The sequence below is a fragment of the Tamandua tetradactyla genome, chromosome 1, assembly GCF_023851605.1.
Source record: "Tamandua tetradactyla isolate mTamTet1 chromosome 1, mTamTet1.pri, whole genome shotgun sequence".
Classification (NCBI taxonomy): domain Eukaryota; kingdom Metazoa; phylum Chordata; class Mammalia; order Pilosa; family Myrmecophagidae; genus Tamandua; species Tamandua tetradactyla.
The window spans coordinates 173923048-173949617 of NC_135327.1; the positions used below are offsets into that span (position 1 = coordinate 173923048).

At 39.6% G+C, this 26570-nt stretch overlaps 1 long non-coding RNA gene across 2 annotated transcripts in view; it reads left to right on the forward strand.

The window, feature by feature from the left end:
* Positions 1-24234, forward strand: part of LOC143687339 (uncharacterized) — a 362948-nt gene extending 338714 nt beyond the window's left edge. The window contains exons 1-2 of one of the 2 annotated variants that reach the window (XR_013177506.1): positions 23333-23669; positions 23939-24234. This is a non-coding gene — a long non-coding RNA (uncharacterized LOC143687339). Of the gene's footprint in view, positions 1-23332; positions 23670-23938 lie in introns of those variants that run through there. The other variant, XR_013177500.1, reaches the window with a different exon arrangement.
* The last annotated feature ends 2336 nt before the right edge of the window (positions 24235-26570 follow it).

Below are 26570 nucleotides of genomic sequence, written 5' to 3' on the forward strand. Positions count from 1 at the left end.
TTAATGTGCCAGTTTGAAACTGCTGTGTACCCCAGAAAAGCCATGTTCTTTAATTCTGATTGAGTATTGTAGGGTGGGATCTTTTCGTTAAGTTGTTTCCATGGAAATGTGACCCACCCAATTGTGGGTGGGACCTTTTGATTAGATGGTTTCCATGGAGATGTGTCTCTGCCCATTCAAGGTGGGTCTTAATCTGCCTACTGGAGTCCTTTACAGAGGAATCATTTTGGGAAAAGCTAAAGAGCTGACACAGATGGAGACATTTGGAGATGCAGAAAGAAAATACTCCCAGAGAATCCATTTGATTTGAGAAGCTGGGAGAGAAAACTGCCAGACTTCACCAGGCACCATCCCAGATAACAGAGAACCTCTGAATGTCATCAGTTCTTTTATGAGTCAAGGTATCTTTCTCTGGATGCCTTAGTTTGGGCATTTTTATGATCTTAGAACTGTAAACTTGTAACTTAATAACTTCTCTTTATAAAGGTCAACCTATTTCTGATAGATTGCATTTCTGGCAGCATTAACAAACTAAAACAGTTAAACATAGGCTGTTCTAAAGATTTAAAATATGGCAGACTAAGCACAAAGAAGAGCCTAACACAAAGCCAGTCAATAATAAAACCCTAGGCAAGAGAGAGCTGACCTTCAGAATAAACTCATCAATGCAATGAGATACCTAGAAGTGCTGGTTTGAGGCTGTTATGTATCCCAGAAAAGTTCATGTTCTTTTTATTTTTCTAAATATTTTTATTGAGAAATCTTCATACCCATACAGTCCATCCACAGTATACAATCAGTGGCTCACAATATCATCACATAGTTGTGTATTCATCATCAGGATCATTTTTTGAACATTTTTGCATCACTCCAAAAAAAGAAATTAAAAGAAAAAATTCATACATCCCATACTCCTTACCCCTCCCTTTCATTGACCATTAGTATTTCAATCTACCCCAAATTTCTTTTACCCCTTACCCGCACTATTATTTATTTATTTATCTTTATTTTTTTACTCATCTTCCATACCATGGATGAAAGATACATCAGACACAAGGTTTGCACAATCACATGGGTATATTGTAAAAGCTATATAGTTATCTAATTGTCTTCAAGAATCAAGATTACTGGAACACAGCTCAGCAGTTTCAGGTACTTTCCTCTAGCCACTCCAATGCATCATAAACTTAAAAGGGACATCTATATAATGCATAAGAATAACCTCCAGAATAACCTCTCAGCTCTGTTTGAAATCTCTTAGCTACTGAAACTTTATTAGGCCATGTTCTTTTAATCCATCCCTGTGGGTGCAGGCCTGTTGTGGATGGGATCTTTTGGTTAGGTTATTTCAATTGAGATGTGACCCATCCCATTCAAAGTGGGACTCAATTCTTTTATTGGAGTCCTTTATGAGAGGATAAAGGACAGAAAAAGCTGAGAGAGCTCTCCAAACAGAATGATCCTAGTAGACCTACCCAAAGACACATACTAACCAGAATGTCAAGTGCTAAAGATAAAGAGAGAATTCTGAAAGTGGCAAGAGAAGAGTGATTTGTCACATACAAGGGATCCACAATAAGACTAAGGTTCAAATTTCTCATCAGAAACTTTGAAGATGAGAAGGCAGTGGTATAATATATCTAAGGTATTGAAAGAGAAAAACTGCCAGCTAAAAATTCTTTATCTGGCAAAACTGTCCTTCAAAAATGAGGGTGAGTTTAAAACATTCAGATAAACAGAAACTGAGAGAGTTTATTAACAAGAAACCTGCTCTACAAGAAATACTAAAGGGAGTTCTGCAGGTTGAAAACAAAAGACAGGAGATAGTGGCTTAGAGAAATGAAGATTATCGGTAAGTGTAATTAAAAGGGTAAAAAACAGACAAAAATATGATATATAACAACCAAAGAATAAAATGGCTGAAGTAAGTACTGCCCTTACAATATAACACTGAATGTTAATGGATTAAATTCCCCAATATAAAAACACAGATTGGCAGAAAGGATAAAATGTATGCTCAAACTACATGTTGTTTACAAAAGACTTACATTAAACCCAAAGACACAAATAGGTTTAAGTGAAAGTTATAAAAAGATATTCCATGCAAATAGTAATCAAAAAAGAGCTGGAGTACCTATACTAATATTAGACAAAATAGATTTTAAATGTAAAGCTGTTATGAGAGACAAAGAAGGGTACTATCTATCAATGAAAGGGTCAATCCACCAAGAAGAAATAACAATCATAAATGTTTATGCACCTAACCATGGCACCTCAAAATACATGAGGCAAACATTGGCAAACTGAAGGAAGAAATAAGCATCTCTACAACATTGGTTGAAGACTTCAATACACTAATCTCATCAATAGATAGAACACTAGGTAGAGGATCAAGGAAACAGAAAACTTGAATAAAATGATAAATGAACTAGACCTAACAGATATATACAAACCATTGCATCCCCAAACAGCAGGATATACATTCTTCTCAAGTATGCATGTATCATTCTCCAGATTAGACTGCACATTGGGCCACAAAACAGTCTCAATAAATTTAAAAAGATTGAAATTATGGAAAGCATGTTTTAAAAAAATATTTTTATTGTAAACAACACACAAACATATAAACATTCTTGACATACAACATTCTATACATGGTGGTCAATCAATGGCTCACAGTATCATCACAGAGTTGTGTATTCACTACCATGATCATTTTTTTGAACATTTGCATCTCTCCAGTATAAGAAATAAAAAAGAAAAAAGCATCTATATTCATTAGAAAGATTGGTTTGTAATTTCCCTTTCTTGTAGTATCTTGCTGGCTTTGGTTATGAGGCTGATGTTGACTTCACAGAATGAGTTTGGTAGCCTTCCAACCTTTTCAATTTTTTTGAAGAGTTTGAACAGGATTGGTACTAATTCTTTCTTTCTTTTTTAAAAAAATTTTTTTTATTAATTAAAAAAATTACAAGAAGGAAACACAAATATTCTTAACATATGATCATTTTGTTCTACATATATAATCAGTAATTCACAATATCATCACATAGTTACATATTCGTCATCATGATCATTTCTTAGAACATTTGCATCAATTCAGAAAGAGAAATAAAAAGACAACAGAAAAATAAAATGAAAACAGAAAAAAATATATGCATACCATACCCTTACCCCTCCCTTTCATTAATCACTAACATTTCAAACTAAATTTATTTTAATATTTGTTCCCCCATTACTTATTTTTATTCCATATGTCCTACTCATCTGTTGACAAGGTAGATAAAAGGAGCATCAGAGACAAGGTTTTCACAATCACACAGTCACATTGTGAAAACTATATTATTACACAATCATCATCAAGAAACATGGCTACTGGAACACAGCTCTACGTTTTCAGGCAGTTCCTTCCAGCCTCTCCATTACATCTTGGATAACAAGGTGATATCTACTTAACACATAAGAATAACCTCCAGGATAACCTCTTGACTCTGTTTGGAATCTCTCAGCCATTGACACTTTGTCTTATTTCACTCTTTCCCCTTTTGGTCGAGAAGGCTTTCTCAATCCCTTGATGCTGAGTCTCAACTTATTCTAGGTTTTTTCTCAATCTCTTGATGCTAAGTCTCAGCTCATTCTAGGATTTCTGTCCCACATTGCCAGGAAGGTCCACACCCCTGGGAGTCATGTCCCATGTAGACAGGGGGAGGGTGGTAAGTTTGCTTGTTGTATTGGCTGGAGAGAGAAGCCACATCTGAGCAACAAAAGAGGTTCTCCCTGGAGGTGACTCTTAGGCCTAATTTTAAGTAGGCTTGACCTATCCTTTGTGGGGTTAAGTTTCATATGAACAAACCCCAAGACTGGGGGCTCAGCCTATAGCTTTGGTTGTCCACACTGCTTGTGAGAATATCAAGAATTCAACTTGGGGAAGTTGAATTTTCCCCCATTCTCATCATTCCCTGAAGAGGACTTTGCAAATACTTTTCCACTCACTAGTCAAATCACTCTGGGATTCATCAGGGCATCACTGTGGACAAACCAACAAAATCTCATGTCCTACCCAAGGTTCCATGTACTTATGTTGTTCAACCAAGCTATCTACATAAGTTATATTAGGAAATGCACTAGTCAAAATATAAATTTTGTACCAAATAAACATTTTTTGTTTTAGTCTCACATTTAAAATTTAAAATTGAAATTTTAAAATATTAATTACCATCTATTTACAGCACCCTGCAGTAATGACATTCCTTTGTTCTTCCTCATGCGAAAACATTTTTTAAATTTGTACATTTAGTCACTATCATTATACACTCTACGCATCCCTAGATTATACCATCTCAATCTTTTTATCATCTAGCTTTCTTTGTGATTTCATTTATGCCCCCAGCCCTACTCCTTCTATCATTCTCACATTCAACGTTTTAATGTAATTGTATTACAGTTAGGTAGTATTGGTTGTCCATTTCTGAGTTTTTATATTCAGTCTTGTTGCACAATCTGTATCCCTTCAGCTCTAGTTACCTAATATCTTACCCTATTTCTGTCTCCTGATGGTCTCTATTACCAACAAAATATTCCAAGTTTATTCACTAATGTCAGTTCATATCAGTGAGACCGTACAGTATTTGTCGTTTTGTTTTTGGCTAATCTCACTCAGCATAACGTCCTTAAGGTCCATCCATGTTGTTACATACTTCATAACTTTATTCTGTCTTACAGCTGCATAATATTCCACTGTATGTATATGCCACAGTTTGTTTAGCCACCCGTCTGTTGATGGACATTTTGGCTGTTTCCATCCCTTGGTAATTGTAAATAATGCTGCTATAAACATTGGTGTGCAAATGTCCATTTGTGTCCTTGCCCTCATGTCCTTTGAGTAGAGACAGCATATAGATGGGTCCTGTTTTTTAATCCATTCTGCCAGACTATGTCTTTTGATTGGGGAGTTTAATCCATTATCATTTAGTGTTATTACTGTACAGGTGGTAACTTCTACCACTTTGCCTTTTGGATTTTATATGTCATATCTAATTTTCCTTCTTTTTACCTTTACTCATAGTCTTCCTTTCTACTCTCTTCTCCACACCTCTCTCTTCTGTCTTTTCGTATCTGTCTCTAGTGCTCCTTTTAGTATTTCTTGCAGAGCTGGTCTCTTGGTCACAAATTCTCTTAGTGATTTTTTTGTCTGAAAATGTTTAAATTTCTCCCTCATTTTTGAAGGACAATTTTTCTGGATATAGAATTCTTGGTTGGCAGTTTTTCTCTTTTAATAATTTAAATATATCATCCCATTATCTTCTCGCCTCCATGTTTTCTGCTGAGAAATCTATGCATAGTCTTATTGGGCTTCCCTTGTACATGATGGATTACTTTTCTCTTGCTGCTTTCAAGATTCTCTCTTTCTCTTTGACCTCTGACATTCTGATTAGTAAATGTCTTGGAGTACGTCTATTTGGATCTGTTCTGTTTGGGGTATGCTGAACTTCTTGGATCTGTAATTTTAAGTCTTTCATAAGAGTTGAGAAATTTTCAGTGATAATTTCCTCCATTAGTTTTTTCCCTCCTTTTCCCTTCTCTTCTCCTTCTGGGACACCCACAACACATATATTCGTGCGCTTCATATTGTCCTTCAATTCCCTGAGTCCCTGCTCATATTTTTCCATTTTTTCCCCTATATTTTCTTTTTCTTGTGGGATTTCAGATGTTCCATCCTCCAGTTCACTAATCCTATGTTCTGCCTCTCGAAATCTACCATTGTAGGTTTCCATTGTTTCTTTCATCTCTTCTACTGTGACTTTCATTCCCATAAGTTCTGTGATTTCCTTTTTCAGACTTTTGATTTCTTCTTTTTGTTCATTCCTTGCTTTCTTTGTATCCTCCCTCAATTCATTGATTTTGCTTTTGATGAGGTTTTCCATGTCTGTTCGTATATTCTGAATTAATTGTTTCAACTCCTGTATCTCATTTGAATTGTTGTTTGTTCCTTTGACTGGGCCATATCTTCAATTTTCCTAGTGTGATTTGTTATTGTTTGCTAGCGTCTAGGTATTTAATTACCTTAATTAGTTTGTTCTGGAGATTGCTTTCACTTCTTTTACCTAGTGTTTTCTTGCTGGATGAATTTGTTGTCTATCTGTTCTTTGACATTCAGTTCAGTTTTTTCTGGCCCTCTAGCTTGGGTTTTTTTTTTTAATGGAGGAGAATTTTTCAGTTCTTGTTCTCTTGTTTCTTACCCTGCTTGTATGGTGCCCCCCCCCCCCCCTTAGGAGTGTCTAGTTAGATATTATAGACCCTTGCTGGATTTTCCCATACCAAACTGGCCTCTTGTCAAGAGGAAAGGGTCACCTGCATCAGTTTTCCATGAGGGTGAGACCCAGCAGGTTGAAAGACTTTCCTGTGAAGTCTTTGCACTCTGTTTTTCTTATCCTGCCCAGTATGTGGTGCTTGTCTGCCTGCAGGTCTCACCAGCATAAGGTGATGTAGTACCTTTAAGTTTGGCAGACTCTCCCTGCTGGGGGCGTGGTGGAGACAGAGGAGAGGTTGTAGGCTGGTTTTAATGGCTTAAAATTACCAAGCCCTAGTGTCTGAATTCCTTGAGGGAGGGATTCCACCTGAGTTGGGCTTCACCCCTCCCCCGGGGAAGGCACAGTCTCCAGACAAGGCCTCAAATAAGCTTGTTTCTGCCTATGCCTGGGGCACTTGCAGCCTGAGAAGTACTGCTGCTGAATCCAAAGACAATCAAACCTCCATAGAAACACAGTCACAAAAACCTCTGTTTCCTTTTTTTTTTTTTCTTTTTCTGTCAGCCCTGCCCCCTTGGCACTAGGGCATAAATGAGCGACCTCCGCTTTGACCAGGTTCACCTGAGCTGGGGGCCTGTTTTTAGTAGTCAGAATTCTTAATTAATTCCGTGATTGGCATTTGGTTGGGCTCAGCCCCTGCTGCTGGCAAAGTCTCTTTCCTTCCCCCTCTGGGAAGCAGCCTGTGGGGGAGGGGCACCGACTCTGTGGCATGGGGAACTCACGGTTCTGGGGAGGCTCACAGCCAGTCCAGCTGGTCCAGAATGGGGTATGCTGTGTGTCTGGTCACTGATGTGGCCCCAGGAGCTGTTCTGTACTGTTTCTGGTTCTTTAGTAGTTGTTCTGGAAGACAAACTAAAATGTGCACATTGCTAAGCCACCATCTTGATTCTTTAAGCTCACTAATTCTTTCTTGAATGCTTGATAGAATTCACATGTGAAGCATCTGGTCCTGGACTTTTGAAAGCATGTTCTTTGACCACAATGGAATGAAGCTGAAAATCACTAACATGCAGAGAACTGGAAAATTCACAAATACATAGAAGTTAAATCACACACCTGTAAACAATCAGTGGGTCAAAGAAGAAATTGCAAAGGAAAATCAGTAACTCCCTTAAGATGAATGAAATGAGGACACAATATATTGAAAGTTATGGGATGCAGTAAAGGCAATGCTGAGAGGAAAATTTAGAACTCTGAATGCTTACATTAAAAAAAAGAAAAAAGAAAAAAAAGAAGAAAGAGCTAAAAGCCTAAGTACACAACTGGAAGAACTAGAAAAAGAACAGCAGACTAATCCCAAAGCAAGCAGAAGGAAAGAAATAAATAGAATGAAATTGATAATAAAAAGACAATGGAGAGATCAACAAAACCAGAAGTTGGCTCTTTGAGAAGATAAATAAAATTGACAAACCCTTAGCTAGAATTACATGGAAGGAAAGAGAGAAGATGCAAATAAATAAAATCAGAAATGAGAGTGGTGATGGGGACATTGCTATAAACCCCATAGAAATAAAAATGAGCATAAGAAGATACTATGAACAACTGTATACCAACAAATTAGACAATCTAGATGAAATGGACAAATTCCTAGAAACAGAGGAACAAACTATACTGAATCAACAGGCCAATTACAAATAAATAGATTGAATCAGCCATCAAACCCCCCCAACAAAGAAAACCCAGGACCAGAAATCTTCACAAGTGAACTCTACTAATCTTTTCAAGATGAATTAATACAAATCTTGCTCAAACTCTTTAAAAATTAAAGAGGAGGGAACACTACTTATTTCTGTGAAGCCAATATCACTCTAATACCAAAGCCAGTAAAAGATACTACAAGAATAAAAAAAAAATTATAGATCAGTTTCTCTAATGAATATAGATGCAAAATCCTCCACAAAACACTTGCAAATTGAACCTAAGAGCACATTAAAAGTGTTATATATCAGGTACTAGTGGGTTTTATCCCTGATATGCAAAGGTGGTTCAATACAAGAAAATCAATTAACGTAATGCACCACATTAACAAATAGAAGGGGAAAAAATACGTAATCATCTTGATTGTTGGAGAAAAAGTGTTAGATAAAATCCAACAATCTTTCTTCATAAAAACAGAATCTTCAAGATCTTGTGGTAGGCAATGGTTTCTTAGACTTTATACCCAAAGCATGCAATGAAAGAAAAATATATAAAAATGGGACCTCCCCAAATTAAAAATTGTTTTGCAGTGAAAAACTTTGTCATGAAATTGAAAGGACCACTTACTTAATGAGAGAAAATATTTGGAAGCTGTGTATCCAATAAGTGTTTAATATCCAGAGTATATGAAGAAATCCTACAACTCAGCAATAAAAAGACAAACAACCCAATTTAAAAATGAGCAAAAGATTTAATAGACATTTTTCCAAAGAGGAAATACAAATGGCTAAAACACATGTAAAAACTTGTTCATTTTCAGTTCTTGTTTTCTTGTTTCTTGCCCTGCCTGTTAAAAACAAAAACAAAAACAAAAAAACTTGTTCAACACTAGTCATTAAGGAAATGCAAATCACAACCACAATGAGATATCATTTCATATCCACTAGAATGGTCTCTTAAAAAAACAGAAAACTACAAGTGTTGGAAAGGTTTGGAGAAATAGGGACACTCTTCCATTGCTGGAGGAAATGTAAAATGGTGCAGATGCTGTGGAAGACAGTTTGGCAGTTCCTCAGGAAGGTTAGCATAGAATTACAGTATAATCCAGCAATCCCACAACTAGGTATATACCCAGAAGAACTGAAAACAGGTACCCAAACAGATATTTGCACATTGATGCTCATTGACGCTTTATTCACAATTGCCAAAAGATGGACGCTACCTGAGTGTCCACCAACGGATGAATGGATAAACAAAATATGCTATATACATACAATGGAATATTATTCAGCCTTAAAAAGAAATGAAATACTGATGCATGCGACAACATAGATGAACCTTAATGACACTATGTTGAGTGAAATAAGCCAGACACAAATGGATAAATATTGTGTGATCTCACTGATATGCACTAATTATAATAAGCAAAATCATAGAGTTAGAATCTGCAATACAGGTTACCAGGAGATAGATTGGGGTTAGAGATTGAGGAGTTGATGCTTAACTTGTACAGAATTTCAATTTAGTTTGATGGTAAAGGTTCGGAAATGGATGGTGGTGATGATAGCATGTTATTGTGAATGTAATCAAAGCAATGAACTATGGAGATGGATAGGGTTAAATGGGGAAACTTTAGGATCTATATATTATTAGAATAATTAAAAGATAAAACATAGGACTGTACAACACATGAACCTTACTGTAGATGATGGGCTATAGTTAATAGTACAAGTATAGGAATGTTCTTTCATGAATTATAACAACTGTACAATACTAATACAAGTTATTAGTAATAGGGTGGTATATTGGAAAAATATACCTAATATAAATTATGGATGATAGGTAATAGGATGATATTAATAATCTTTCATCATTTGCAACAAAATAACTACTGTTAAAAATAGTAAATTATATAAAAGTACTGTCATCAGTTGTAACTAATGTTCCACACCAATGCAAGTGCTGGCGGTGGGGTGATGCATTGGAATCCTGCATTTTATGCATGACTGTATTGTAAACCCATAACTTCTCTAATAAAAAAATATTGATATCTAATCTAGAGCATGTTTTCCAATTTCACCAATTATCCCAATAATGTCCTTTATAGGAACTTTTTTTTCTGGTACAAGAATCACACATTACAGTTAGAAATTATGTACCTTTATGTTCCTTTAATTTAGAATACTTCCTCAGTCTTACCTTGTTTTTCACCACCTTGACATTTTTGAGAGGTACAGATGAGTCAATTCGTATAATGTCCCTCAAGTTGGGTTTGTCTGAGGTTTACTTGTGATTAGGAATGCCACAGAAGTGATAGCTTCTGCCCCCTTGGGGAGGCATTCTATCAGGAGGTAAATGATGTGAGTTTATCCTGTTGTTTATGACATTGCTTTGATCCCTTAGTTAAGTCCATATAAGCCTGGTTTCTCCACTGTAAACTTTATCTTTTCTCTTTTTGTAGTTGATAAATAATTTTTAAGTGATAATTTGAAACTATTTAAGTGTCTTGTTTCTCAACAACTTTCACCCTCAGATCCTCTTTTTCCTTGCACTTTCCTCTGCCGTTTGTGCCATCATCACCCCTTCATCACCATTAGCATCATCTTCCCTGTCGCTGACTCTGGAGCGGAGCAAACAGATGGTCAGCCTGATAGTTGGCAAGAGGTCCTGGTTACCTTGAATCTAAACAGTTCTGGAAGTTTTTGGTTGCAGCCTCTCTTGGATTAAGGAATCCCATAGCTTGTTCCTCTGAGTCATGGCTATTGTTCTGTTATGATTTCCTTCCTATCCTCTTGGGATGGATTTCTAGGCATGCCATGCCCTCCCTTCCTCTGAGTCAGGCCAGATGCTTGCATCTCCCCATAGGTAGTAGCCCTGCCCCAGGGCTCTCCTTGGGTCACATGGTCCTATTCCACATGGTACATCATTCTGTAGACTCCAAAAGAGCCACCTCTCAGCTCTATTCATGGGCTCAGCTCTTCAACTGCAGCTCCATTTACCGTCCTGCCTGGCACCTGGGTTTTAGCCAGTTGAACCTACTTTTCATTCATTCATCAAGCACCTACAAGCCCAGGTACAGGGCAGAGCAAGAGGGATATACAAATGACTAAGACACTATCGACCCAGCCATTGAGGAGCTCAGAGCTCACTGACTAAAGGGAAACAAACATAATCTATGCTAGAGGCTTGTGAGGGCACAGAAGAGGGAGCAGCCAATTCTACCTCAAGCATCTAAAAAAAGCTTCAAATGGGAGGAATGATAGTCCTAGTTATTGAAGGACAAATAGGCGTTTGTTAGGCAGTGAAGGGAATCCTAGGCAGAGGGGATGTTATGTGCCAAGACACAGGTATGAGAGAGCAGGGTATGGTGAGAAGTATGGTGGACAGGAGTGTGGGGTGTGGTGGGCAGACCTGCTGGAGGTGAGGCTGGAGAGAAACACTGCAGCCAGGTCCATGGTTGCTTGCCATGTGGGAGAGTTTTGACTTTAGCCTTTAGGTTAAATGGAACATAGATTCAGCAGCAGAGTAATAGGCACTGTAATGTGTGATTTTTAGTCTGGTAGCTGTGGCAAGTGAGGGAGGATGGACTAAGGGAGGAGAGACTGGTGGCAGACTCAGGCATAGGTCCATGTGAGAAATGGTGAGGATCCTAATGGAAGCAGTGAAGGCCACAAGGAGGGGGGTTTGGAGACATTTCTGGGGTACAATCAACAGGACTTGATAACCCATTTGATGTAGGGTGTGAGGGAAAAAGAGAGATGTCTAAGAGTCTGCCTGTGAGATTCTATCTGGGGAAAGCAGGAAATGGTAGATTGTCTTCTTGATGTGGGGAATACAAGAGGAGGATCAAGTTTAGGATGGGGCAAACTGTTTTCTGGCTCCCCAGTTGATTGCTGCTATCTTCTCTCAGCTCTGTTTGCTTGGAACGCAAGCCTCACATACATTGTCTGACAAATACCTCAGGCTTCTTCCTGGAACAATCTCCCTAAATCATTGAGATGACTGGAACTAAGTGATAATGCGAATCTGATGACGCTATTGGCCCACATGGTTGTAAAACTGCCCAAATACTAATATCCTGGTACCCCGCTTTAGCTTGACATGGTGACAGAAGAAAAGTCTGATTTAGACCCTAGACCAGGCACTTAGAAAAAAACCAGAAGGATCTTACTTTAGTGAAATTTCAACCTGTGAGATGGCCCCACAGGAGCGTCCCTCCCCCACCCACCCCCAAACCAAGTGCAAGTGAGATTTCAATTATCATACACCTCAAAGTCCATATACATTGGGGTTTAATTGTTATCTTCATCCTCTTCACAACAGCAAATCCCTGCAGGACTTAATGGAAAATTATAGCATTCTAGGCTCTTAATTTCCAGGTCTGCTGAGTATGTTTCCCCAGTTCTTTTCTCCTTGGGTCCACTCTTCCTGTTTGTTGTGCTGCAACCCATATGTAGGTATTTCCTTGTATATTTTTGGGTTCGTGTAAACTACTGATGCTTGAAACTTTTAGCAGGAAAAGGACACTTAATGGAAAAGGACCATTGATTTCACCTGCATCTCCCATCAGTGTTTTTGTTTGGAAGGGGTTAGGGAGGGGTGATGGGGAAGGGGGTCATACTTCATTCCTCTAGTACTTGGAATCCAGTGACACTGTGAGAGGCCCTATCTTTCCCTGCACTGTCCAAAATGGTAGCTTCTCATGGTGATTGGTATCTCCATTTTTATCAGTTGAAATGAAATAAAATTAAACATTTGGTCCTACTATAGCACTAGCCACATTTCAAGCAGTTTTTAGGCATACGTGGCTTGTGACTAGGTGTTGGTAACATAGAAAAGGAGCATTTCCATTAGCACAAAGTTCAATTGGACAGCACTGTTTTATTCCAATACTCGAAGGTAGTTTTGAAAGGTAGAGGACTAGAAGCATGAGCTACAGAGCTTTCCACTTTAAAATGATGCTTCTCAGAGACAGGAAATCCACCAGACACCTCAATTTGGCAGAGGGGTGGTAGTGGTGCATGAACTTGCAGCCCTGAGAAGGCTCATGGACACTGAGGAAATCTTGTAGGGAATCAGAGGGGCTCAGTCTAATGGAGGAAAAATAGGGGAAGTGACACCCTGAGGTAGCCTCTTGAAGGGCTACAACTCTAGGGTAAGAAGTCGCAGGAGTTTGGGAGCCCACAGGCAGGTTTAATCACAGTGGTGCCCTCTGGTTCACTCTGGCAGAAAAGATAAGCTAACCCTGCCCTCACTTCCTTGCATACCCTCCTACACTAGAGAGGGCACTGTGGGGCACTCAGTCTTTTACACTGTTTCCTCCACTCTGGGAGTGAATAAGGAGGATACTGATGGGGGCCCTGCATCGAGGTACCTGCTTACCAAGCCCTTCCTGTCTGATCTGCTGTCTCTAAAAGACCTTGTTTATGGGCAAGCTGCACAGCAGTCAGGGCCAGTCCTGAGTGCCTGCTGTGAAGCCCAGCTCCTCTCTGAAAGTCTGACTCACTCGGGGAAGAATTATTGCCTTGGTTTCCCCATCTCTGAAATACATTTCACAAGCAGAATAGAAACTAGATGCAGATTGAAGAGCAGAATACAACTTTGGGAAAGGCCACTGTAATCAAATGAGTAAACGTTTCCTGGGAAAATCTCCCTCCTGAAACTCCAGCTCACCAGGCAAGGCATGAGAGAGGTCTGCAGCTTGCTTGGGCAGTGGATGAAATGAGCCACCCCTTTGCCTGAGCTTTTTCTCTCTTCCTTCCTCATGTTATGAAAGTTTAAAAAGAACAGAGGAGCCTCCCCTTCACTATTCTCTGGTCTCCTTGGCAACAGTCATGAACCTTTAGTGAATTCCTCTCCCAGGTTCTTTTAAGGCTGGACTTGCTCAGCAAGGCCATGAGTGAGAAGTGGAAATGCAGAAGAAATAGGACCAGGAGCCAAAGGCCTTCTTCTTTCCCTGAAGCCAGTGTGATGCTGGCACATTGAGCCCTGAAGAAGGCTGCAACGTATGTGGACTTCTCTGCCCGGTTGGGCAGCCTATCAGTGCTTCAGTCACACCACTGCATTACCCAAATTGAGTAATGCAATTGGTCTTGTATGCTTCCAGACCCATGCTTACAAGCCTGCCTATCTCCCTTTCACCAGCTCAGGTCCTTTCAACCGGGGATAACAAAAATGCCTACCGGCTAGTGGAATCGGCCAAACTCTGCCTGAGGGCAGAAAATGTGCGATATTACGAAAGCCAAAGTGGTCAAAATGCTCTGAGCCTTGTAAGGCATGTGAGGCCTCGCTTCCATTCAAGAGAAATTGGTGACCATTAAAACTGTGGGGTTTAGAAACACAACCCAGCTCTAAAAGTATGCTGTGTAAAGCACTAGTGTCTGAAATCCCACCACCAGTGATTCATACATTTTACTAAAGTAATTGTCCTTTAAAATAATTAAAATACAACTTCTGGGGAGATGGCAGAATAGGATAGGCAGAGTTCACACTTGCTCTGTGGAACAACTGTAGAAATGACAGAAAAATGACTGGGGCATCAGTTCCAGGGAACAAGTGACAAGAAAGGGTCTTCTACACTATATAGGGAGGTCCTGGATGAAGTGGGGAAATTGGGATGGATAGATTGGGATGAATGTGCTCAGTCCTGGCTTCACTTGGGGCAAGCAGCAGTGTGAAGGAAGGGCAGGTTCTGAAGGAGCAGGGACAGCCTTAACTTCCAGATTGGGAGATCTTCCCTCTCAGCTCTGCAGCTCGGAGCTCTTGTGGGGAACCCAGAAGCCAGCAGACTTGGTTTGCTTGTACACAGACCTTCCAGCCAGTGCACGGTGCCTGCCCCCAACCCCTGAGACAGGCTGCTGTAGGCTCCTGGTTGGGGCCTCACCTTTTGGGAGGAGGGGGAGATGCAGAGGGGAGCCAGTCTGATCATTGGCTAGTGAAGGAGACTCATTGGCTCCTGCTACCACTTCCCTTTCTGCATAGAGGCCCGAGCCCTCAGGCATGCATGGGTGGAGAAGCTGGCTGATGAAGTGAGCCAAGCTGCACTGCAGTGTCAGGTTTTTCTGGGTTGGCTGAGGGCAGGGGCAATTGAAATATTCAATCCCACTGCTCAGCGTGATCCCAAGTGGGAACCTGACAACTATCAAACCCATTGGGCCCACAAGCAGATTATCTACTGAGGTGCACACTGCCCATCCCCCTAGCCCCAGGGTTGGTGCTTTCAGCATGCACCTAGACTAGTGGCCTTGAATGGAATTGTGCAGGTCTCCATCCTACTCAGTCAGAGAGAAGTGGGTTTGAAGGGAAGAGGTGGCCCAAGAGTGCCATCTGTTGGGAAGATGCAGAAAGAGTAGTCTGACAAACTGCCTGTCTGCCTAGATTTCAATAGATCTTCAAGTAGGGTTGCATCTCCTGCATGAGACCCGGCCCTTGGTTTGGTGGGGGAATTACTGACAAACCAAGAGCTAAGGAGACCTTCAACACAAACCTAAACAAATACAAAACCATAGATGAGCGAGGGAAGTCAACTTTCAAAATAACCTTATCAAGATGATCAAATGCCTCAAAGCCAACAGAAAATCACAAAGCACATGAAGGTGCAGGCAGATATAGGCCAGCCAAATGACAAATTAAAACATTGGGGGAGACACAGAATCTAGAACAACTAATCAAAGACACTCATACAAATCTCCGAAATAAATTCATTGGGTTGACTAATGACGAAAGGATATCAAGAAAACACTAGAATAGTATAAAGAAGAATTTGAAAGGATAAGTAGAAAAATAGCAGATATCACAGAGATAAAAGATACTGTAGACCAAATTAAAAATATACTAGAGACACACCACAGCAGATAGGAGGCAAAAGAAAGAACAAGCAAACTAGAGGACAGGACAGCTGAATTTGAGCACACAAAAGAACAAATGGCAAAAAAAGAAAAAGAAAAATGGAATTGGATCTCAGGGAAATGATGGACAACATGAAGTGCACAGATATAAGAATTATTGGTGTCTTGAAGGAGAATAGAAGAGTAAAGGGCTAGGAAAATTAATTGGGGAGATAATGGGAGGAAACTTCTTAACCTTTATAAAAGATTATAAGTATGCAAATCAAAGAAGCCCAATGAGCTACAAATAGAATAAATTCAAATTGTTCCACTCTAAGATACATACTAATCAGGCTCACAAATGGTGAAGAGAAGCAGAAAGTCCTAAAGCAGCAAGAGAACAGTAATTTACCACATACCTGGGAAGCCACGTAAGACTAAGTTCAGACTACTCAAACGGGTACCATGCAGGCAAGAAAGCAGTGGTGTGATATATTTAAGTTTCTGAAAGAGAAAGCATTTCAGCTAAGAATTCTTTATCCAGCAAAGATGTCCTTCAAAAGTGAGGGGAGAGTAAAACTTTGTTTTTTATTTTTTGGACCGGAAATCGAACCCGGGTCTCCTGCATGAAAAGCAGGCATTCTAACCATTGAACTACCTGTGCACCCTAAGATTAAAATTTTAAGACAAACAAACGCTGAGAAAAGTTGTTAAAAGTGGCCTGTCCTATAAGAAATGCTAAAGGGAGTTCTGTTGGCTGGAAAAAAATCAGGGGAGGGAGATTTGGAAGAAGGCACAGAAATTGAAGAATATTGGTAAGGGTAACTTAAAGGATAAAAAGAGAGGGAGGGAAAAGAATATATAGATCTGACAAATAAAAACCAAAGGATAAGAGGGTTGATTCAAGAACTGCCTTTACAGTAATAACTTTGAATGCTAATGGACTAAATTCATGAATTAAATGATACAGATTGGCAGAAGGGACTGAAAAATATGATATCTCTATATGCTGCTTACAAGAGGCTCATCTTAGATCCAAGAATACATCTAGATTGAAAGTGAAAGGATGGAAAAAGATGTTCCATGCAAGGAACATCTCCTCCAAAAGAAAGCAGGAGTAGCTATACTAATATCAGAATTATTAGACCAGACAGATGATCAAAAAGGAAATAGAGAACCTAAACAATGCATTACATGAATTAGACCTAACAGACATATATAGATTGTTACACCCCAAAACACCAGGATATGCATTCTTCTCTAGTGCTCATGGAATGTTCTCTAGGATAGATCATATGCTGGGGCACGAAACGGGCCTTAATAAATTTTAAAAGATTGAAAATTTTCAAAGCACTTTCTCTGATCACAACAAAATGAAGCTGGAAATCAATAACCCCAAAGAACCAGAACTTTCACAGATACATGGAGATTAAATAACACACACTTAAACAAACAGTGAGTCAAAGAAGAAATTGCAAGAGAAATTGTTAAATATCTGGAGACAAATGAAAATGAGAACACAACATCTCAGAAATTATGGGATGAATCAAAGGCAGTGCTGAGAGGGAAATCTATTGCCCTAAATGCCTATGTTAAAAAAGAAGAAAGAGCAAAAATTGAGGACTTGTATGCTTACCTAGAGGAACTAAGGAAAGGACAGCAAACTAACCCCAAAGCAAATAGAAGAAAAAAATAACAAAGTTTAAAGCAGAGATAAATGAACTGGAGAACACCACCAACAAAAAAACAATAGAAATCATCAGTAAAACCAAAAGTTGGTTCTTTGAGAAAATCAATAAAATCAATGGACCCTGGTTAGGCTGACAAAGAAAAAAAAAAAGGGAGGATACAAATGAACAAAATCAGAAATGAGAGGGGGTCATTACCTTGGACCCTAAAGAAATAAAAAAAAATCATAAGAGAATATGATGAACAACTATATGCCAACAAACTAGACAACTTAGATGAAATGAACAAATTCCTAGAAACACATGAACAAGCTACACTGACTTGAGAGGAAATAGATGACCTCAACAAACCGATCATAGGTAAAGAGATTCAATCAGTCATCAAAACTTCTTCTACAAAGAAAAGCCCAGGGCTGGATGGCTTCACAGGGGAATTTTACCAAACATTCCAAAAAGAACTAACATCTGTCCTGCTCAAACTCTTCCAAAACATTGAGGGAAAAGCAACATTATCTAACTCATTTTATGAAACTACCATCACTCTAATACCCAAACTGGATAAAGATGCTACAAGACAGAAAAACTACAGACCAATCTCCCTAATGAATATAGATTAAAAAATTCTCAACAAAATACTTCAAAATTGAATCCAATGAAAAATTAAAAGAATTACACACCACGATCAAGTGGAGTTTATACCAGGAATGCAAGGGCTGTTCAGCACAAGAAAATCAATCAATGTAACACATTACATTAACAAATCGAAAGGGAAAAATCACATGATCATTTCGTTTGATGCTGTAAAAGCATTCAACAAAATTCAGTATATTTTCTGATAAAAACACTTCAAAAGGTTGGAATCGAAGGAAATGTCCTCATTATGATAAAGGGTCTATATGAAAACCCACTACCAGCATAATACTTAGTGGTGAGAGACCAAAAGCATTACTCCTGAGATTGGGAATGAGACAAGGATGCCCACTGTCACCACTAGTATTCAACATTGTTCTAGAAGTTCTAGCTAGAACAATCAGGCAAGAAAAAGAAATAAAAGGCATCTGTGCTGGTTAGCTTCTGTGTCACCTTGGCCAAATGATTATGCCCAATTGTCTGGTCAGGTAAACACTGTTCTGACCATTGCTGCAAGGATATTTCATGGCTGATTGATTGAATCTTCAGTCAGTTGATTGCATCTGTGGCTGATTACATCTGAGATCAACTGAGGCATATCTCCTACGAGGTAATCCAATCCATTGATGGCTTTTAAGGAAGAAGAGAGACTCTTTCACTACTTCTTCAGCCAGCAAGCCTCTCCTGTGGAGTTCATCCAGACCCTTCACTAGAGCTGCCAGCTTCACAGCCTGCTGGATTTTGGACTCTTCCATTCCAATGGTTGCATGAGACACCTTTATAAATCTCGTGTTTATATGTCTCTTCTATTGTTTCTGTTTCTCTAGAGAACTCTTACTAATACAGCATTCAAATTGGAAAAGAAGTAGTAAAACTTTCACTATTTGCAGATCACATGATGCTAAACTTGGAAAATATTGAGAAATCTATAACAAAACCACTTGTGGTGGAATATAAGATTAATGTGCAAAAATCAGTAAGATTTCTATACACAAGCAATGACCTAATTGAGGAGACAGTTAAGGAAAGAATGCCATTCAGAATAGCAACCAAAAGCATCAAGTATTTAGTATTTAGGCATAAACTTAACCAGGGATGTAAAGGACCTGTACCCAGAAAACTATAAAACATTGCTAAAAGAAATCAAAGCAGATCTAAGGAGATGGAGAGACATTCTGTGCTTATGGATAGGAAGGTTAAATGTCATTAAGATGTCAATTTGGGTAGACCCAAAATTGATCTACAAATTCAATGCAATATCAATCAAAATTCCAACAGCCTACTTTGAAGACTTGGGAAAGCTATTTATCAATTTATTTGGAAGGGTAGGAGACCTTGAATAGCCAAAATATTCTAACAAAGGAGCAATAGGTGGGAGGAATAACACTTCCTGATTTTAAAGCATATTATAAAGCTACAGTGGCCAAAATAGCATGGTACTGGTACAAAGATAGACATATTGATCAATGGAATTGAATTGAGAATGTGGAAATACACCACCAAATCTATGTTCAATTGATCTTCATATCCACTGAACTGAGACAAAATAGTCCTCTCAATAGGTGGACCTGGGAGAACTGGATATCAATTGCCAAAAGAATGAAAGAGGACCCCTATCTTATACTTTATACAAAAATTAACTCAAAGTGGTTCAAAGACCTAAGTATAAGAGCCAGTACCATAAAACTTCTAGAAGAAAATATAGGAAAATGTCTTCAAGACCTAATAATAGGAGGTAATTTCTTGAGCTTTACACCTAACACACAAGCAATGAAAGAAAAAATAGATAAATGGGAACTCCTTAAAATCAAATGCTTCTGTGCCTCAAAGGACTTGGTAAAAAAGATAAAGAGGCAGCCAACTCAATGGGAGAAAATATTTGGAAACCACCTATCAGATAAGGGTTTGATATCCAGTATATATAAATCATACAACTCAGCAGCAAAAGAATAAACAACCCAATTATAAAATGGGCAAAAGGTATGAATAGACATTTTTCTAAAGAGTAAATAAAAAGGTCTAAAAAACACATGAAGAGATGCTCATCTATATTAGCTATAAGGGAAATGCAAATCAAAGCTACAGTGTGATATCATCTCACACCAATAAGAATGGCTGCTATTAAACAAACAGTAAACTACAAATGTTGGAGAGGATGTGGAGAAATTGGAACACGTATTCTCTGCTGGTGGGAATGTATAATGGTACAGCTGCTGTGAAGGACAGTTTGGCAATTCCTCAGAAAACTAAATATTGAGTTGCCATAAGTCCCAGAAATACCGCTACTCAGTATATACCCAGAAGAGTTGAAAAAAGTGACACGAACAGACATTTGCACACCAGTGTTAATAGTGGCATTATTCACAATTGCCAAAAGATGGAAATAACCCAAGTGCCCATCAACAGAAGAGCAGATAAACAAAATGTGGTACATACATATGATGGAATATTATGCAGCAGTAAGACAAGATGAAGCTCTGAAGCATGTGACGACATGGATAAACCTTGAGGACATAATACTGAATGAAATAAGCCAAATACAAAAAGGATGGATGTTGTATGATTTTGCTAATATAACCCTAGTAAAGCAGTGACAAGTGTCTAAAATTGAGAGTGATGATGATTGTACAACCAAGTGAGAATACTGTGAGACATGGATTGTTTATTTTGGACATTATCCATGGTGCCCAATGGAAGGGTACAATGACTGAGAAGCAGAAAGAAGCACTGTGGTGTGTAAACATATGATGGAATATTATTCAGGTACAGAAAGGAATGAAGTTGTGAGGCATGCAACGAGGTAAATGAACCTTGAGGACAATTATATAGTGCAAAATAAACAAGAAACGAAAGAACAAATATTGTATGGTCGCTTTTTGAGAATACTTGTCCGAAAATTGGGGCCTAGTTGTAATCTCTTATATAAGAGAATAAGATTATTCTCTTATAAGAATAATCTCTTATTCGTATAAGAATAAAGCTCATTTATTCTTGAGCTTTAAGTGTTATTTCTAGGTTCTGAGATGCTGTGCTATATGTGTATAACCTGGTATTTCCCTGGAAATTGGGTACCTGTGTAACACTTAAGACTCAGAGTTGAGTTTTGTAGCTCTGAAAGTCAGCATTGCTACATCCAACAACTGCTAAAGAAACCGAAAAGAGATCAGTCTTTAATCAGAGATAAGAATGAAGCTGATCTGGTTGAGACTGAGGTAATTCAGAATACAGGGTAAAGGATGACTGTCTGTATTTTAGAACTTCATCTACTGTTTGAGACCAAAGTAAGAAAGGTTTATTTAGTCCAGAATCTAAATTTTTTATAGCACACAATCTAACTCATCCTGTTTGGATGGTTCGTTTAAACAACCCAAACACAGGGAGCCCAGAATAGGAATGAAGATTTGTAATTCTGTATATCTTAATTTAATGCGTGTATATATCCCAGTGTGTGTTGGACACATACTCATCAAGGGGGCTGCCATAAGAGGTATTTCTTGCAGACATGTCACTGTCCAACTGAAGAAAAGGGACCACTTTCTCCCAAGTCTGTTTTTATCAATTGGAAATCTTTTTTGTAGAAGCTGTCCCATCATTTCTTCTTGTGTCCCAGTGGCCAAGACTAGGTCACATGACCTTCCATAAACCAACCGTGGGAAGGAGAATGGGATTGCTATAAACCAATAAAGGTCCATAACTCACCCTGCTAGGGGAGGGGATTAAAGACAAGCACAAGGCCTCATAGAGAAGGGTGAATAGGAAACAAAATTGGGCTCTACCGGCCAGGAAGAAGAGGGGGATGGGTTTATGTCCATAGCAAACAATACCTGCTATTCAGGCACAGTAATAAGGATACAGAGGAAAGCAGGACTCCACATTTCTGTTTATCCTTTCTATCAAGTTAGGAAATCTATAATCCATGTACCAACTGAAGAACACACAGAGCCACAGGTACACTGTGAATCTGGAGGTGGACACAGCATAGAGACATCTGAGTGAAGAGGCATAGAGCAGTGATCAAGATGGACTAGATAGAAAAATTTTCCTGGTAGAAATATGCTTTGAGCTGGATTGTGGAGAACAAGTTAGCTAGACAGGGATGGCAGAGAAGAGGAGCAGACGTTCTAAATGGGACAAAGGTTTAAAGGCAGAAATATGCAACTTAGTCCTTTCCATATGAATGCGCAGGTGGATGACTGTGGCATTTGGGCATCAGAGTGTGATGAGACCTTAAAATCCATGAAGTCATGAACTGAGTCTCTCTTGTTCACACTTTGATCCCCAATGCCTAGGACAGGCTGGAGTCATATCATAATGGTTGCTATAGGAATAGATTAGTGAAGTTTTTCTTGAGAAATGGAGGGAGTAGGAATGAATAGGAAATGCAGGGCAGTGCCAGGCTTCTATCTAATGGGAAATCGATTCCCTAGGGCCAGGGAAATCTCTCTCAAACTCATCTAGCACTTCTCTACAGAAAAAAGTGACTTTAACAATAAAGATTCCCATCTAGACAGAAATCTTTGTGCATTTCTTCGTTCTATCTCTTCTTTTTTTTTTTTTTTTTTTTTTTTTTTTTTTTAAGAGAGAGGGAGGAAAGGAAGGAAAGACAGAGAAGGAAGGGAAACATTTTTAAACATTTACTTGTTTTATTATGTTTTGTTTGTTTGTTTGTTTTTTACATGGGCTGGGGCCGGGAATCGAACCGGGGTCCTCCGGCACGGCAGGCAAGCACTCTTGCCCGCTGAGCCACCGCGGCCCGCCCTCTATCTCTTCTTGAAAGACTCAGGGTGGGTTGTCTGTTGAGATCGAGAAATTAGGCATCAAATTGTGTTCTGGCTAACAGGACTTGTCCCCTTTTCTATTGGTGATGGTCATTGGGGATCCTGGGGGAGCTTACATGAATACGGGCGGAAACAGAGGTGTAAGTGATTGATACTTGGGAAACTTTGTCACATGGCATCCACTTTGCTCTTGGAGTCAGGTGATTTCCTGGCCAAACCTGACTCAGAAAGAGAGGCAGGACTGGATGCATAATTTGCAGGACAGGGTGCTGAATTAAAAATGTGGGGCCCCTTGTTTAAAAATTATTGAGAAATCCTAAACAATAACAGCAAAGCATTAAAGCAAGCATAAGGTCCTTTCAATCACAGGCTATTTTTAAACGTGGGGCCCTCTGCAACTGCACAGGTTACATGCCCATGAAGCCGGCTCTGGAAAGAAGCTTTCACAGCCCGTATAACAAAACCGCAGAAGGAGCGGTTCCTGGGGCTATCTTTATCATGGACTTTGTTTCTTTTCACTTTCTCAGCCATAGCATTGTGCTACTGAAAGTTACCATTTTACAGATCATTGGGGTTGGTTCTTTTCAGAGAAATGAGGGAAATAACAGGGTATTTAAAAGTAATTAGCTGAAGCAACAAAAAGAACAAAGGGAACAACCAGAAAGCTGTTATGTAAATATGTGGTCATTCACTGCCATTCTGCCTTGGGGAGCCTTGTGGGAGAGTCACAGCTTTTCTGCCTGTCTGAACTATTAGTCCCCTTATATTTACCATCAGGCCTCCGTACATTGAAGCACATTGGTAAGTGGCCTCTCATGATCCCCTGTTCCCTTATGTGGGCTTAACTCCTACCTTGACTGGAAACAGCAAGGGAAGGCAAAGTGAGCTCAGACTCTGCAGGAGGGACTCAAGATTCAAGTTTAACCAAGTTCTGCTCAGTAAGATCCTCAGGAAAGAGGAAGCTAATTGGTACCTGTTATAGGTTGAATTGTATCCCTGCAAAGATGGGATGAAGTCCTAGTCTCTGGTACCTGTGAATGTGACCATGTTTGGAAATATGTTTTTTGCAGATATAATCAAGTTAAAATGAATTAGAGTGACCCTAAAGCCAAAGATGGATGTCTTTATAAGAAGAGAAGAGACACAGACAAGGACCTAGAACGATGATGGCTACTTGAAGACTGAGGCAGAAATTGAAGTTATGCTGCCACAAGCCACGGAATGCCTGGGGCCCCCAGAAGCTGAAAAAGGTGAAGAAGGATACTCTTCTAGAAGCTTTGGAGGGTGCGTAGCCCTGTGAACATCTTGATTTCGAGCTTCTGGCCTCTAAAACTGGGAAAGAATAAATTTCTATTGTTTTAAGTCACCCAGTTTCTGGTAACTTGTTAAGGCATCAACTCTATATACAGTGCCTTTTGGGAGGGTCCTGAATAAAAGGATTCGAGGGTATCTAGGGTTGAATGAAGTGTCTGAGCTGCTGTCTACAGTCTTGAAACCATGATGTTTGCTAGCTCCTTTAGACATTATGGAGTGAGGTATCCCAGCCCTTAAAAAATGCTAGTAAAGACCCAACAAACTCAATTCAGTTGGTATTTGTGCTTACATTCACATTGAATTAGATTCAAAATACATCATCCTGGTTTTGTTTGTTGTTGTTGTTGTTGTTGTTGTTGTTTTAAATTTAAGACCAACAAGTTTCAATTAAATGACCAAAGGGACATAGTTTGTTATTGACCTCTTTTTTGGGAGTTCAAGCCACAAATGTATTGCTTTTCATCTCCATTCTTATGTCTCTTGACAGCCTTGCTTAAACTCAGGGCTCAGCCAGCCAGGGAACTGTCCGAACCTTGGGGTAGCACCATCACTGAGGGCTTAACAGATAGATGTCAAGATTGTAGAATCAGTCTCTTATGAGCTCTGAAATACTTGCTGAATGAATGAACAAATAAAGAGTTCCAACTTGTAAGGAAAGACTGGATTGTTATGGTTTGGATGATGTATTAGTTAGGGTTCTCTAGAGAAACGGAATCAACAGGGAGACTTGCAAATATAAAATTTATAAAAGTGTCTCACATGACCATGGGAATGCAGAGTCCAAAATCTGCAAGGCAGGTTGTGAACATGATGATTCCGATGAAGGGTCTGGACAAACTCCACAGGAGAGACTTGCCAGCTGAAGCAGAAAGAGAGCCTGTCTCTTCTGAATCCTCCTTAAAAGGCTTCCCGTGATTAAATTAAACATTACACATTGCTGAAGATGCTCCCTTTGGCTGATTACAAACGGAATCAGCTGTGGATGCACCTGACGTGATCATGATTTAATTCTATGAAATGTTCTCATTGCAACAGACAGGCCAGCACTTGCCCAACCAGATAAACAGGGACCACCACTTGGCCAAGTTGACACATGGACCTGACCATGACAGATGACTTGTTGGGGGTTAGAGATATGAACACATCTCATGTATTAAAGAACTGGGCTTTCTTCTGAAAACAAATACTGATTTGGTCCAGTCTCTGCTTCTTATTAGCTTTGTGACTTTGGGCATATCACCTAGCATCTGTGAACATATCCTGTGATGGGTAAGATGAAGAGAAGTGTTGCTACCATCACAAGGATGAAACCAGCCATACATGGTAGAGCTTTGCACCTAAATTTAGGAATCATTGTTTTCATCTCCACACACTTGCCTTTCGATTGTAGCTGCATTCTTGTCCATCTTCTCTGCCACATAGGGAGGGGCTGACAGAACAAGACAACCAGATTCTATTGCTGAGGGTTTTAAGGCTGTCTGGTAATTTGGCACTGATTGGGCAGTGTCTGAAGACTAGGATCTTGGCCCTTCAGCCATGAGCTTGTGTGTGGAGGGCATGTGTGTGTGGAGAGCATGTGTGTGTGGAGGGCATGTGTGTGTGCAAGTGTGGATCAAAGCTCCTCTCTAGGGTTGGCTCAACATCCTGATACAACTTTTCCCAACTGAGTCAGGCCTGGTGATAGAAGGTGAAGTAGATCTTGGTTCCCCTCCAATTAGTGCTTCTTACTACCCCTCACTTTACCCTCTATCTACTCTCCACCCTGTCATCACCACTACTCCTAAATTTTCTGATCCCATCAAAAAAAGAAAAATAAAATAAAAATTAAGGCCTCACAATTGAGCACTCCCATTTTTTCAGGGAGGCCAGCCAGTTTGACAAATTAATGAGGAAGAGGGTACTTGATGAGATTGCTAAGATGTTAATTTGTAACCCCTCTCAAAGAACACATTTACCCCCTGACAGAGCCTTTTGGAGACCAGGATGGTGGCCTCCTCTGTTGCTGCGAAGACTGGCCCTGGGCTGGGTGACATGGAGAGACTGATGAAAGTGGCCTTGATGGCCAAGGATTCATCAGCTGAAGCCTTGGCTTAGGAACAAGTGCATACAAGTGTTCCTGTTGGGGGTCCCGTTACCCCCTTTTCTGCTCCCTGCCCTCTCTGGTAGAATGTAGGCTCACTATCTCTTGCCTCACCCCTATGCCTCTCTGTGCTCAAGATGCTCATTTACTCAGCTGCCTCAGCCTCTCCAGCAACTGGGAGGGAACAAGCTTAGCGTGGCTGATGGCCCCATTTAGAAGAGGGGGTTGTGGAATGAATGGTGTGTCGTCCCACCCCCTACCCCCCACAGCTCAACTTCATCTCCTTAATGGATCCTAATTATCCCATT